Genomic DNA, 15451 nt, shown 5'->3' with positions numbered 1-15451 from the left:
TCGTATTCGAGTTTGGCACATCCATTTGGAGGGGCACAACGGCAGTCACACTCAAGCATTCCGACTTATGCACATAGAACAATAGCTCCACCAACTTGTCTATCATTGAAGAAGCAACTTGAGAAAACAGGAGTTCGGAGAATCCACACGGGCGTGTAGAAATTATCCACGCCCATGTAGAAATTCCGCACGGGCGCATGAAGCATCCACGCCGGTGTAGTCGCCCGATTCTAGCCCTATTTAAAGTCGAATCAGCCCCGATTTTAGTATTCTTTTCCCCAACTTGAGAGAGGGCTTCGGCTGGGGTTTTGAGGGGTATTGGCCAAGGTTTTGGAGAGGTTCTATGGCTCCGACATTGTCATTCCTTAGGAAGAAGGTTGGTAGGGGAGCTTCCATCGAGGCGTATCCTATACCGGATGAGGGAATCCTTGGACGACGAGTAGAGTGACACTAGGGTTCAGAGTTCTCGTTGGTAACCTTGTGAGTGAGTGACACACCACGAGCGTTAGACAAAGCTAGGTTGGAGAGGGTTGAGAGGGTGAGTTGAGAGGTACAGGAGCGTCCCCTTTCCCCTCCGACGTGATAGATTCTACCTCCGTTCCTCGAGTTCTTTGCGGCCATGGTAGAGTGAATGGTCTAAGGGATGAACTTCCACTGGGGCTTAAATGCGCGTGCAACGGAGTGAAGCGTTGAGGTGATCTTCCACCTGGACCAAAGGGTTAGGTCTATAATTAGGAAGAGATTTATCACTTGGAATCCCTAGAGCTCATTGCAACTCTATGCGAGTGCGGGGTTGAGAGGTTATCTAATCTCTCCTCCGGGACATGTATAGAGTTAGGCATAGTTGACCTTAGATATAGGACTATGTAATTAAGGATTTCCATGACTCACCATTGCATTGATTGGGAAGTATAATAGAGGGTTCTTGCACTTGAAACAATTATCCTAGGTGGAGCATTATCCGAGTACCCCATCTTTATCGATTGCCTTACCTTATCCTTTATGTAATTAAGGACTTGTTGTTTTTACTTTCAAGAATTGAATGATTGTCACACTTATCATCATTGATCTTTCACATAGCTAAGAATCGAATTAAGTATTTTTATTCCCTATTCCTGTGGATTCGATACCCGCTCATTCGGGATTATTACTTCAACAAACCCGTGCACTTGCGAGATATACGCAAGGGGATCTTGTGTGATTGAAAGTGCTACCACCTATGAAGTATGAAGGTACTCTCATAAGTCGTATACTAGTTATGCCCTAATGAGAGAAAGAGCCATCTCATGGGATGTGTGAAAGCTACCACCCTGGTAGAAAGAGCTACCACCTCAAAAGTATGAAAGCCACCTTAGCGGCCGCTTTGGAAAGGCCTACCTTAGAGGATGTGTGAAGCTACTACCCTTTTTCAATTTTTGTTACCTTTTGTAGATAAATAAGTCCCTTATGTGTAGAACTTTGAGGAGTATACTTTGGGTCGACTTGAGTGAGTTCACATACTTACACGATTTCAAGTTTGTCGCCTTTTTGATTCAAGTTTTAGCTAGAGAATTGATTTTTCGTATTTAGTGTTGAAATTTTCCGTACTTATAGAATGCATTCATTGTATGCTTTGGTGAACCTAAGGTAAAGCACTTCCAATATTTCCGTCGTCTGTGCTTTAATATTTTAATTTTTATAAAAACTATAGCAAGAATACTGTAGCCAGAATACTGTACCAGAACTGTACTATAGCAAAATTTCCCGTACTGTAGCAAAAACTATAGCAAGAATATTGTACCAGCACTGTTCACAGCCAGCCGAGAAAACAGGAAAACAGAGAATCCACAAAGGCGTGTGGAAACTCCACACGCCCGTGTGAAAAATTCACAGGGGCGCTCACAAGGGCGTGTGGATCCCCAATTCCATCCCCTTAAAAGCCGATTTCAGTCCCGATTTCAGCATTCTTTTCTCCATTTTTTCCCCTATCTTTTCTTCCACCTTTTCCCATCTTTGGAGGTGCCGGCGGCTTGGATTTTGAGAGGCTTTGGCAAGGATTTGGAGTGGTTTGACGGCCTTTGACACCGCGTTTCCTTCAGAAGAGAGCTATTGGGAGAGTTTTCATCGGTACCGATCCGGCGAGGTGTGCCCTAGGTTTGACGAGGGGACCTGTGAAAAAGACACGGCCAATTCACAAGACCTTTGACACAAACACAAGGGGGTTTTCATTCATGGATTGCATCTCTTTACTTTTGTTTCATTATCTATTATTTTGCTCCATGGAGAGCTAAATCCCTAGTGGGTACTTGGGTATTTATGAACCCTAGGATGTATTCGTTTCATTGAATCTCTTTATTATGCTTTGAATTAATTGATGTTTATTGTGAAATCCAATCTTGTATGCTTGATTGTATGAATACTCCCCTAGAGTGACACTAGAGTTCAGTGTTCTTGTTGGTAACTCTTGTGAGTGAGTGACACACCATGAGAGTTAGATAAAGCTAGATTGGAGATGGTTGAGAGGGTGAGTGGAGAGGTAGCAGAGCATCCCCTTTCCCCTCTAGTGTGATCTATCCTACCTCCACGTTCCAAGAGTTCTTTGCGGCCATAGTACAGTGAATGGGCTAAGGGATGACCTTCCATTGGGGCTTAGTTGCGAGTGCAACGGAGTGAAGTGTTGAAGTGATTTTAGCATCTAGGGGTTAATTTTGGCTAGGGATCTTTCACCTGGACTAAAGGGTTAGGTCTATACATAGGAATAGGGTTTATCACTTGGAATCCCTAGAGCTCATTACAATTCTATACAAGTGCGAGGTATTGAGATTGTTCGATTTCTCCTCCGGGACATGTATAGAGTTATGCATGGTTGACCTTAGATTTGGGATTATGCAATTAAGGATTTTCACGACTCACTATTGCATTAATTAGAAAGCATAATAGAGGTTTCTTGTACTTGAAACGATTGCCCTAGGCGGAACAATATCCAGGTACCCCATTTATCGTCGATTGCCTCCCCTATCTTTTAATTGGGACTCCTTTATCTTTTCTTATTTTCATTTACATTGAGTTTGTTGTCACACATCACTTTCAACATATTTTCATTCTAGTTAAATAGCAATCTTGGTGGTTCTAAGCACTATTCCCTTTGGATTCGACTTCCCTCTCACCGGGGTATTATTACTTCGACACACATGCATTTGCGGTTTACATGCATATTCGGACGTGTCATCCATCAAACGTACCATTAGGAGTTCAGGGGAGTATTGTTTCAATTGCCTACCTTCATATATGATCTTGAATGTTATACTTTTTATTGTGCTTCCATGCGTACATTGAGGGCAATGTACATCTTAAGTGTTTTACATTACACATGTACATTACACAAGTTTTGATTGAAATTACATGCTTACATATCCAATGGCAGTTTACCTTAGTTACAATTGTTGAATTCGTAAGTTTAGGAGAATTTTTAACATTGAATGTTCTCATGGTCTAGTTTTTACATGAATTTCTAAGAATTTTTATCCAATTGACACTTGTTGCGCTACTCGCTCATTAAATCTTGTGAAAACTCAAGTTCCATGTTTAAGGGATTAGTTAGTTTTGTTTCTTGTGTTAATTTTTTGTTTTTGCTTAAAAAAGGAAAAAGATAGAATAATGTTTGTTTTGGTTGTGCATTTGGTGTGGAAAGAGCTAGCACCTATGAAGTATAAAGCTACTCTCATAAGTCGGATACTAGTTATGCCCTAATGAGAGAAAGAGCTATCTTATGGGATGAGTGAAAGCTATTACCTCGGTAGAAAGAGCTACCACTTCGAAAGTACGAAAGACACCTTAGGGGCCGCTTTGGAAAGGGCTACCTTAGAGAATGTGTGAAGCTACTACCGACTCTTTGATTTGTTTTGTATATAAATAAGTCCCTTATGCTTAGAACTTTAAGAAGCATATGTTAGGTTGACTTGAGTGACTCTACACACATTTACACAATTTTGGGTTTGTTGTAATTTTTATTCGAGTTTTTAGCTAGAGCATTGATTTTTTTCGTATTTTGTGTTGAAATTCCCTTACTTGTAGAATGCTTCCCATGCATTCTTTGGTGAACCTAAGGCCAAGAACTTTCAATATTCCCTTCTTCTATGCATCAATGTTTTATTTTTGCATGAGTACAAGCAAAAGCTTAAGTGTGGGGGAGTTTGATAAGTGCTTGTGTATTAGTAATATGAAGTATTCTTTTTTTGCGATGAGCATTACTTTTCTCATATTCTATCGCTAATACATGTGTATTTGTGTTCTTTTGTGCATGTGGGGCTGTGGAGACAAGTATGGAAGAAAGAAGCCAAAGTAGATTGTGTTTGCACTTTGTTGGTGGAATCTTGGAGTGAGCAAACATGAAGACACAAGATGTGCTCAAAGACATGCGAGTATGTGCCAACCTCTATTATGCTCAAGTGAATATGCAAATTGGAGGGGCACAAAGGTAGTCACACTCACATGTTGCAACTTGTGCAATACTAGCAAGATTGTCGTCAAATGTGTTTTTGTTTGAAGATGTAATGCGATCTACAGCATGGACGTGTGCCAATTTATGTTTTTACATTGTGTATTTTTACTTTTGATTTAATTATTGATTGTATTTTGCTCCATGTTGAGCTCAACCCCTAGTGGGTACTTGACCTTATAAACCCTAGGATGATATTATTTCTTTGACCTCTTATTATGCTTTCATTAATTGATGTTTTAATTGAGTTCCAATCTTGAATGCTTGTTGAGTTGATTTTCCCCTAGAGTGACACTAGGGCTAAGAATTGATTGTGGTAATTCTTGTGGATGAGTGATACACCATGAGGGTTAGATAATGCTAGACTGGAGACGGATGAGAGGGTGAGTCTTGAGGTAGTGGAATGTCCTCTTTCACCTCTGGTGTGATTTATCGTATCTCCACGTTCCAAGAGTTCTTTGTGGTCACAATAGAGTGAAGTGCTAAGAGACAAACTCCTCTGGGACTTATTTGCACAAGCAACTGAGTGAAGTGTTGAAGTAATCCTTAGTATTTGGGGCTTAATTGTGACTTGGGTCTTTTGCCTGGACCAAAGGGTTAGATCTATTTTAGGAAATAGGGTTTATCACTTGGAATCTCTAGAGCCTAAAGCAACCTAACATAGTGTGATTTGTCGAGACTGAGAAATTTCTCCACCGGGACATAGCGTAGGGTTAGTCATGGTTAACCTTAAGTTTTGGGAACGTGTGTTTCAGGATTTCCATGACTCATTATACATCTGTTAGGAAACATAATGATTGGTCTTGCATTTGAAACAATAGTCCTAGGGTGAGTAATGTCTGGGTGCCCATTTATCTTCGATTACCTCTCCTATATTTCATTTGTGCCTCCTTCTTCTTTTCTTATTTCTATTTGTATTGATTCTTATTCACATCACTATTAATTCATTCTCGTTCTAGCTAAATAGCAATCTTTATGTTTCTAATCACTATTCCCTGTGGATTCAACTACCCACTCACCGGGGTATTATTACTTCGATAAACCCATGCACTTGCTATACACACGCAAAAGGACATTGTCAGGACTCCAAGTGATAAACCCTTTTTCCCTAATATAGATCTAACACTCTGGTCTGGGTGAGAGACCTCTAGTCTCAATTAAGCCCCAGCACTATGGATTACTGAAAAGCTTCACTTTGTTGCTTGTGCAACTAAGGCCCAACGGAGTTCCTCTCTTAGCACTTCACTCTATTATGACACCCGAAGGAAAAGGGGACGTTCCGCTACCTCTTGACTCACCCTGTCAACCCTCTCCAACCTAGCTTTGTCTAACCCTCATGGTGTGTTACTCATCCACAAGAATTACCAAGATGGATTCTCAACCCTAGTATCACTCTAAGGGAAAATCAGCTCAACAAGCATTCAAGATTGGAACTCAATTAGAACATCAATTAAACAAAACATAATGAAAGGTCAATGAAACAAAATCATCCTAAGGGTTTAGCTCTCCATGAAGGAAGATACAATCAATAATGAAATCAAAAGTAAAAACATGCAAACCATGAGCAAAACCCTCTTGTAGTCTGTATCGATGGTCTTGTGGAGTAGCCTCATCTTCTCCAAAGGTTCCCTCATTAAGCCTAAGGCACACCTCACCGAATCGATGTCGATAAAAGCTCCTCCAATAATTATATTCTGATGGAACGTGGTGTTGAAGGTTGTAGAACCACTACAAAAACCTTGCCAAAGCCTCTCCAAACCCTAGCTGTGAGCAGCTCCAAAGATTTGGTAAAGGTGAGAAAAAAATAGGAAACGGATCCCTGAAAATCTCATAAGTCAGAGCATTAAATAGGCTAGAATCGGTCATCCACATGGGCGTGTGGAATTTCCACACGCCCGTGTGAATCTCCAGAAAATAAATTTTTGCGATCTATGAACAGTAACTGCCATAATACTTTGCCAAAATACTCCCTATTCCACACTCTTCATCGAGGCCACATGAATGGGCACACAACCATGCGGTAGATCACGCTGCGTCCTCAATAAAAATCACCTTGACAATTGCACAAGTCGGAACACGCGAATGTGACTGCCTTTGTGCCCCTCCAAACCATGTATTTTCTTGAGCATAATGGAGGTTGGCAGACAATCATGTGTCTTTAAGCACAACTCGTGTCTTTGCATTTGTTCACTTCAAGATTTCATCAACAAAGTGCATGCATGATCTACTTTTAGCTCCTGATAAGTGCTTGTGCGATATGAATGCGAAGCGTTCTTTCCTTATGTTGAGCATTACTTTTCTCGGGATTTTACACAAATATGTGTTTTTATATTACTTTTATGCAGGTTGGGTTGTGAAACCAATTATAAAGGAAAGAAGCCAATATGGATCACAATGCACAAATTTTGGAAGAAATCTTGCTAAAGTTCAAACGCGAAGATATGAGTCGGGTGCGAGATGCTAGAGTGTGTGCCAACTTCCCCCGTATTTGAGTTAGCACAACCATTTGGAGGGGAACAAAGACAGTCACACTCAAGCATTCCGACTTATGCATATAGAACAAGATCTCCATCAACTTATCCGTCATTAAAGAAGCAAAGCGATCCACGGCATAAACGTGTGCCCGTTTATGTTACCTCGATGAAAAGTGGATTCGGGAGTATTTTTGGTAGAAGGTTGGTAGGGGAGCTTTAGTCGAGGCATATCCTATACTGGACGAGGGAATCCTTAAACTGTGAGTAGAGGACTTTCCACAAGACCATCGACACGAATATCGAGGGGGTTTCTCTATGGATTCATTGCTTTTACATTCTATTTCTTTGATTGTACTTAGCTCCATGGAGAGCTAAACCCCTAGTTGGTACTTGGGTATTTGTGAACCCTAGGATGTATTAGTTTTATTGAATCTCTTTATTATGCTTTCAATTAATTGATGTTTGTTGTGAGTTCCAACCTTGAATTCTTGATTGTATGAACATTACCCGTAGAGTGACACTAGGGTTGAGAGTTCTTGTTGTTAACCTTGTGAGTGAGTGACACACCACGAGCGTTAGACTAAGCTAGGTTGGAGAGGGTTAAGAGGGTGAGTCGAGAGGTACAGGAGCGTCCCCTTTCCCCTGCGACATGATAGATTCTACCTCCGTTCCTCGAGTTCTTTGCAGTCATAATAGAGTGAATGGTCTAAGGGATGACCCTCCGCTGGGGCTTAGTTGCGCGTGTGACGGAGTGAAGCGTTGAGGTGATCTTAGTATCTAGGGCTTAATCGTGGTTAGGGACGTTCCACCTGGACCAAAGGGTTAGGTCTATAATTAGGAAGATATTTATCACTTGCAATCCATAGAGATCATTGCAACTCTATTCAAGTGCGAGGTTGAGAGGTTATCTAATCTCTCCTCCGAGACATGTATAGAGTTAGGCATAGTTGGCCTTAGATTTGGGACTATGTATTTAAGGATTTCCACGACTCACCATTGCATTGATTAGGAAGCATAATAGAGGGTTCTTGCACTTGAAACGATTGTCCTAGGCGGAGCATTATCTGAGTACCCCATCTTTATCGATTGCCTTACCTCCTCCTTTACTCGTGCTCTCTTACTTTTTGTTTTTACTTTTGAAAATTGAATCATTGTCACACTTATCACTACTGATCTCTCACATAGCTAAGAAGCGGATTAAGTGTTTTTATTCCCTACTCCCTGTGGATTCGATACCGCTCATTCGGGATTATTACTTCGACAAACCCGTGCACTTGCAGGATATACGCAAGGGGACCTTGTCAGCTCCTTTCTTTCATAATTGTCTACATAACCCTTCATGCACAAAATAACACAAATACACATGCATAAGCGATAAAATCTAAAAAAAGTAATGCTCAATGTAAGAAAAGAATATTTCATATTACTAATACACAAGCACTTATCAAACTCCCTCACACTTAAGCTTTTGCTTGTCCTCAAGAAATATATAATATTAAAGAACATAACAAGGAAAAATAAAAGTGCTTTGCCTTAGGTTCACCAAAAGGATACAAGAGAAGCATTCTGCATGTAAGGGAAAATTTCAACACCGAATAAGAAAAATCAATGCTCGAGCTAAAAACTCGAATAAAAAATTGTAACAAACCCAAAATTGTGTAAGTGTGTGAAACTCACTCAAGTCAACCCAATGTGTATTCTTCAAAGTTCTAAGTGCGAGGGACTTATTAACGAACAAAAAGAACAAAAAAGAGATGGTAGTAGCTTTACACATCCTCTAAGGTAGACCTAAGATGGCTTTCACACTTTTGAGGTGGTAGCTTTAATTCATCCCATGAGATAGCTCTTTCTCTCATTAGGGCATAACTAGTATACGACTTATGAGAGTAGCTTCATACTTAATAGGTGGTAGCTCTTTCCACCCCCAATGCACAAATAAACATAACTTTTTTTTCTATTATTATTATTATTATTTCAAAGAAACTAAAGCAAGAAACAAACTAAAACTAGTCTCTTAAATGTCGAACTTGAGTCTCGATAAGGTCTAATGAATGAGTAGTGCAACAAGTGTCAATCGGTCAAAAATTCATAAAAATACAAGTAAAAACTAGAGCATGAGAACATTCAATGTTAAAAATTCTCCTAAACGTAAGAATACAACCATTGCAACTAAGGTGAACCGCCATTGGCTACATGAGCATACACAATCAACGCATAAGTATAGAATTTGTGTAATGCGAACTCCTCCCCACCCCCACACTCACTTAAAGATGTACATTGGCCTCAATGTACGCATGCAAGCACAATAAAATATATAGCAATCAAAAACATATATAGAGGTGGACAATTGAAACAATACTCCCTTGAACTCCTAATGGTATGTTTGATAGAGCTATATTTCTTGGGAGTTGAGTTCCAATGGGATGTGGAGCACACACGGCCATGTGAATATCACATTGACTATGTCCATGACTAGCCCTCAAATTCCATACTCACAAGATCATCTACACGTATACACAAGGGGGTTCAGTGAAGGTCAACAAAAACAAAATAACTCGAGTATATAAAGAGAAAGCAATGAAAATAAAAGATGAACTCAGAAGGAAGATCCTTTCTGAGTAATACAAGTCTAAAATATAATGTAGAAATGAAATATGAAAACAAGTAAAAAAATCGATGCCTCAGGTGTCAGTGTCTGCTAGCTATGCTAGTGCTACTACTTGTGAAGATACTATAGGTGGTGGGTCAATTGATGCTGTAACTGGTGATGATGGTGTGGCTGATGCCAAAGGAGTCCTCGATCTCATCACAAAGGGAGATGTTGTATCTCGCTTGAGAGTCTGCTGTAAGATGTGGAGACGCACCATAACCTCTATATGGTTCGTGGCCTGTGTCGTACAAACCTCTGCCAAGTCTTCCTATAATATCCCTATAGCACTATCGAACCTCTCAAAATGATCATGGGCTTGAGTGGGGGAAAATATATACACAAGAGGTGGCTCTTATGCTGTGGGGGGTATCTCTGTCTCCATCTGTGGCTCTTGCGCTGGCTGAGACCCCTTAGCAGCGTCTCCTCCTCCCTCAGCTCTCTCAGGTGGGGGTATTTTTAGCATATACACCCCGTCTCTATATCTATGGATCATACCCATCAGTGGCATGGTCTCCAAGCCAAGGTGGGGTGGTACAATCATTTTCTCCACCCCTCTGATTGCGTCCAATAGGCCCATCCCCATGATGAGCCTAATAATGTAGGTGATAAGTGCTTGTGTGATAAGAATGCGAAGTATTCTTTCCTTATGATGAGCACTACTTTTATCAGCTTTTAGCGCTAATACATGTGCATTTATGTTACTTTCACACATATAGGGTTGTGAAGCCGAATGTTAGAGAAAGAAACCAATATAGATCGTGAATGCACCATTTGGATGAAATCTTAAGAAGGATCAAATGCAAAGACATAAGTCGGGCTTAAGATGCGAGAATGTGTGCCAACCTCCGTGTATTAATGTTAGCACAATGATTTGGAGGGGCACAAAGGCAGTCACATTCGAGTATCTCGGGTTGTACATTAATAGCAAGATCTTCACCGATAAAGCTGTTGCTGAAGAAGGAAAGTGACCTATAATGTAAATATGCGCCAGTTTATGTTACCTCGATGAAAACATGGATTCGGGAGTATTTCAGGCCGTTACTGTGGCAGGGCAATGTTAGAAACATTGTAGCAATCTACTAGAGAAGTTACTGTTCACAACTAGCCAAAAAAGAAAATTTCAGAGAATCCACACGGGCCTAGTGAAAATTATCCATGCCTCCATTTCCCATCAAGCGGATTCATCCTACTTCCATTTCCTCAAGTTCTTTGCAGCTATAGTAGAGTGAATGGGCAAAGGGATGACCTTCCACTAAGGCTTAGTTGTAGAGATAACGGAGTGAAGTGATAAAGTGATTTTAGCACCTAGGCTTAATTGTGACTAGGGACCTTTCACCTGGACCAAAGGGTTAGGTCTACATCTAGGAAGAGAATTTATCACTTGGAATCAATAGATCTCATTGCGATTCTATACGAGTGAGAGGTTGAGAGATTGTTTAATTTCTCCTCCGGGACATATATAGAGTTAGGCATGGTTGAACTTAGATTTGGGATCATGTATTGAAGGATATCCATGACTCATTAATGCATTAGTTAGAAAGCATATTAGAGGGTTTTTACACTTGAAACGATTGTCCTAAGTGGAACAATATCCGGGTACCCCATTTGTATCGATTGCCTTACTTCCCCTTTACTTGTGCCTTTTTCTCTTGTCTCTTTTAATTTTGTTTACATTACATCTTATAACACAGCTATTATTCACTTTTCGCTTAGTTATGAAACAATTCAAGTATTTTTATTCCCTACTCCCTGTGGATACGATACTCACTCATCTGGGATTTATTACTTCGACAAACCTGTGCACTTGCGGGACATACACAAGGGGCGTTGTCATGTTTTTGGCGCCATTGCCGAGGAGTAGGGGTTGTCATTATATTTCATGTCTTCTTTTTCTATCATCGTTCAGATTTGTTTTCTTTCTTTGGGTGCAGCTCCAGGTTATGACCAGAGGGAACCCTTCGATATTGATTGAAGGAGATCCCGAACTTGAATGTACACTCAGAAGAAGGGGAAAAGAACCTGTGCAAGAACCGTCTAATCAAGCTAAAATAGAAGTTGAAGGGTTAGATAATATAGCAGAACCAAATGAGCAAAATGAGCAACAGAGTATTATGCGACCCCCGATTACAGCTCCAAACTTCAAGCCGAAGCCAACATTCATCCAAATGATTCAACAATCACCATAGTTCAATGGTTTGGCCGATGAGGATCCAAACAACCATATAGAGAACTTCTTGGAAGTTTGTGATATGCTGAAGATTAACGGTGTATCGGATGATGTTATTAGATTGAGGGCTTTCCCATTCTCTCTCAAGGGAAGAGCCAAGCAGTGGCTATATTCTTTGCCCAAGGCCTCCATCACGACTTGGAACAAGATGGTCGAAGCTTTTATTGCTAGATACTTTCCTCTAGTGAAGTCGGCCAAGCTTTGCAATGAGATATCATCGTTTGTGCAGATGGAGTTAGAGTCATTGTTTGAGACATGGGAGCACTTCAAGGATATTTTTGGAGATGCCCACAGCACGGATTTCCTTAATTAATGATTATTAAGACTTTCTATAATGGGTTGAATCTGAGTACAAGGCAATTGCTATATACCATCGCAGGAGGTATAATGGGTAGTAAAACACAGGAAGAAGCCCGACAGTTAGTAGAAGACATGGCCATGAATAGTTATCAGTGGAATGCACGGGAAAGGAAAAAGGTGGCCGGGCTTCAAGAAATAGATGCAGTAACTTCATTGGCGGCTCAAGTGGAATCGTTGAGTAAGAAGTTAGACCTTATAACTTCTAATAGAGTGGCGGCCGTGACTACTTGCACCGGATGCGGTGGAGGACATGCTCCCTCCGAATGCCCGATCTCTATTGGTGATGCATCTTCAGTGGAGAAAGTGGATTTTGTGGGTAATGCAATGAGGAACCAAGGGAATCCATATAGCAACACCTACAATCCTAGTTAGAAGAATCATCCAAATTTCTCGTGGAATAACCAAGGACCACAAAAGGCCATGGTACCAACAGGTTTCCAACAACAACAAGCCCCAAACATAGAGAACCGAGTTTTAGGCTTGGAAACCCGAATGACTGATTTAGAGAAGGCCTTGACTAGATTTGTGCAATCATCAGATATAAGATTTTAATCAGTCGAGGCTACACTTCGCAACCACACCACTTCTTTGCACAAGCATGAGAATTGATAAACACCTAAATGTACATATTTTATACATATTAATCTTGTATTACTTGTGTATATTTTAATAAATTGATGCCCATTTAAGTATAAATTGGTTATTTTGGTGTTGCAAATCTTAAAAGAGTCGAACGAAGCTCAAAAATGCAAATTGGATGAATTCGACACCAAAAATGGCATTGTTGGGGTTCGAGTACTGTAGTAGGCACTATAGCGGTAAAGTAGCGGAGTCACTATTCATGCTGCGGGCATTCGGCTGTGAGCTTCACGGGGTCCATGAGGCCGCATGGGTGACCGTGAGGTTTGCTGGAATTTAACAACCCCCGGATACTGTAGCTGAGCAATGTAGCACGGATACCTTTTCTGGCTCCATGCCCCCGCATGGAGCCTGTATGGATATGACGAGATATATATTGTACTGAATTTCTAGGGAAAAAGGTGGGAGGTGTTTGGAGAAAGCTTTTGCAGGAGTTCTTGGAGCCGACTTTGACCAGTTCAGAGGAGGCAAGATCAGACGTTTTGGAGAAGGAGAATCAAAGGGAGAAGCTTGGTTTGCCTAGATCTTCATCAATCTCTTCTTTGGGAGTTTGTAGACGACAAGGGAAGCAGCCCCAATCACGGCGTCCGTGGAAGCCTTCCAGTTCACTTGGCTTGCCATCTCACTTCTATTGTTTGAGGAAGTTTTCTTATGACATTTGTAGTTGTTTTCATGGACCTATTGTTTGTATTTGTTTCCATGGACGAGTGGACCCCAAGGTGACCGGATGCCTGTGAACCTTGGGGTGAACTTGTGAATTTGGATGATCTAATTTTGTCTATTGCAATTGTTGTGTGTTTGTGATTCATTCTTGGTGCATTTGATGTGTTTCTTACATGAGAACTCTGTAAACCAACTCCTAGGTTGTACTTGGTAGCGTGACCATCGCCCTTGTACTAGACACACCAAGTTTGGAAGGAATTTATGTACGAATACATCATGACCATCGGGTATTTTATACCCCTCCAATATTAGGGCTAGACCAAGTTGTGTTCCGGCTCTAATTAGAGATTTTCCCTTTTGTTAATGCAATCGTATGAGGATTTGATCGGAAGAAATTCCGTATCAATACTTATACCAGATTAGGGGTCAATTGCCATGACCATCAAGTTTATCTAATTTAGAAAATCTCTAGGTCCAAACACTCAATTGCATGACATTCTTAACATCCTTTACACTTTAGTAGCCCCTAGGGAATCTGCATCCATGACCACTTCTTTCCCTTGATTTTATACCCTTGCCTTGTTTTAGACTCCACTTGTAGTTCTTTCACTTTAATTAGTAGATTAAAGAAACCCTTCAAATCTTTCGTCTAGACAATACGCGAAGAGAAAGTAAAGGTAAATCCTTGGGCCGAGGGAATACGACCCTCTCGTGCTCGCACGAGAGGTATTACTTGACGACTCCGTATGCTTGCGGATCGTGTATCAAGTTTTTGGCGCCGTTGCCGGGGACCCACAAAGAATACTCAGAAAACCTAGAGTTTATTGATTTAGCCATTGTTTCTTTAATTCTGTACTTTTGCCTCTTTTTATTCCTTTTTGCACATATTTTTCCTTTTACTTGCCTTTATTTTGTTTCACTATCGTCCTCTTATTTCCTAATCATTGACTCTCATTACTGTGCAAGGCACCATCTTATGACACGCGCCAATCAAGCAGATCTGGTAGAACCAGTCAATGAAATCAAGAGAGCCTTGCATCAAAGATTGGGAGAGGTAGCTGAGAGTTCTGAACATCAAGGAACACGAGTTGAGTTTAGTGAACCTTCAGTCATGGCAGAACCAATGTGAACCTTGTCTGATTATGAAAGGCCTCAGTTTACTGGTTAGGAATACAGTGTGCATGCTCCCATCGTGCCGGCTAATAACATTGAAATCAAAGCAAGCACAATTGGGATGGTTCAAAATTCCGTACAATTTGATGGGCTAGCTGAGGAAGACCCGTATGCTCATTTGTCTCGATTCCTCCAAATTTGTTCCACCTTCAGGATTAACTCAGTGTCCGATGATGCTATAAGATTGAGATTATTCCCTTTCAGTCTAAGGGGAGCAGCATATAGATGGCTTACTTCATTGGCTCCGGGATCGATCACCACTTGGAATGAAATTGTGGACAAATTTCTTGCTAGGTATTTCCCACCAGGCAAAGCCGCTAAATTGAGACAAGAGATTTCTGCATTCTGGCAAGGAGACTGCGAGACACTTTTTGAAGCACATGAGAGATTCAAGGATCTCCTACGCAAGTGTCCCCATCATGGTTTTTCCTCATGGATGAGGATCCAGAAGCTTTGTAATGGCTTGAATTATGCAACAAGATAGCTCATCGATGCTGCAGTAGGCCGGTCATTAAGTAATAAAACCCCTGAAGATGCTGAAATTTTGATTGAAAACATGGTAATTAATGAATGCCATTGGTCTACTAGGCAGAAGCCCCTAAGGTAGCTGGAATATTTATGAGATAAATGACAACACTACGCTAGCCGCCAAGGTTGAGGCCCTCACAAAGAGATTCGATCAGTTTGTGTTGGGTACAAGTTCAAATTCTGGAGCAGTTTTGTATTGCAAGACCTGTGGAGTGGGGCATGCTACTGTTCAGTGTCCAATCTCAAGCCACAGATGCCCC

At 40.9% G+C, this 15451-nt stretch overlaps 2 non-coding genes across 2 annotated transcripts; both read right to left on the bottom strand.

Moving 5' to 3' along the window:
- Positions 1–12024: 12024 nt before the first annotated feature.
- LOC120252656 lies at positions 12025–12130 on the bottom strand. The gene has a single exon (XR_005534113.1). It is a non-coding gene; the product is annotated as a small nucleolar RNA R71 (small nucleolar RNA).
- Positions 12131–14982: 2852 nt separating this feature from the next.
- LOC120252635 lies at positions 14983–15089 on the bottom strand. Its single transcript, XR_005534092.1, has one exon. It is a non-coding gene; the product is annotated as a small nucleolar RNA R71 (small nucleolar RNA).
- Positions 15090–15451: the final 362 nt, after the last annotated feature.

The sequence above is a fragment of the Dioscorea cayenensis genome, chromosome 21 (assembly GCF_009730915.1).
Source record: "Dioscorea cayenensis subsp. rotundata cultivar TDr96_F1 chromosome 21, TDr96_F1_v2_PseudoChromosome.rev07_lg8_w22 25.fasta, whole genome shotgun sequence".
In the NCBI taxonomy this organism is placed as follows: domain Eukaryota; kingdom Viridiplantae; phylum Streptophyta; class Magnoliopsida; order Dioscoreales; family Dioscoreaceae; genus Dioscorea; species Dioscorea cayenensis.
This window is presented reverse-complemented; position numbering and strand designations above follow the sequence as displayed.